The sequence below is a fragment of the Citrus clementina genome, unplaced genomic scaffold, assembly GCF_000493195.1.
Source record: "Citrus clementina cultivar Clemenules unplaced genomic scaffold, Citrus_clementina_v1.0 scaffold_2, whole genome shotgun sequence".
Classification (NCBI taxonomy): Eukaryota; Viridiplantae; Streptophyta; class Magnoliopsida; order Sapindales; family Rutaceae; genus Citrus; species Citrus x clementina.
The window spans coordinates 31,144,784-31,145,576 of record NW_006262688.1 but is presented as its reverse complement, the minus strand read 5'-3'; positions in this window follow the sequence as shown (position 1 = coordinate 31,145,576).

Genomic DNA, 793 nt, shown 5'->3' with positions numbered 1-793 from the left:
TTATGAGGTCAGCTCGACGGCAATAAATTCTGAGTAGATTGGATTCAACTATATTTCTAGACACTATCAGAAAAATCCAACCCGAACACAACATTTAATTTTTAGTTCATAATCAGAGATCTTTGAATTTCAAAATGGGTTATCATAAACTAAGGGCTTGTGTTGATATGGAACTTAGTCACTTTTACAACCTCAAAAGAGTTACGATCTCCAAGGGGAAAACGTGGATTCCTTGAAGCCAAGAACAAGGATCGCCAAGTGGGAATTGAGGATCCTTCTAGGCAGAAATAAGAAACTATCGATCAAGACCATGAATTGGTCAAAATTATCGATCAAGACCATGACAAACAGAGACGACTATAGAGAAAGGCATTGGAAAAAAATTGATGAATAGGATCTGCCGAAGCTATCCAATGAAATGATGATGATAGGAAAAAGCCAAGTAATAGGAATATTGAAGAGTTAGGAAGCTTTATTTCTTTGGGTGCATACATGTCCATGCCATTTATTTATAGAAGGACCCACCGTAATATTCTTTACACCTGTTTTTTAATAAAATTTTTATTACAAAGATATCCAAACTTAAATTACTAAAATAACCAATATTTATACTTTACAACTTTTCTCTCTCTATAGTTAAATAAATGTTTATTTATTTTTTGACCTTTTCTATTTCCTCTCTGCAATTGTTCTCTGGTCTTTATCATATTCGTTATTTTGAAGTTTCTTTTTGAGTTTTTCATTGAATATTTTTATTCAGAAAAAATTTATTCAGAAGGATCTAAAGATAACA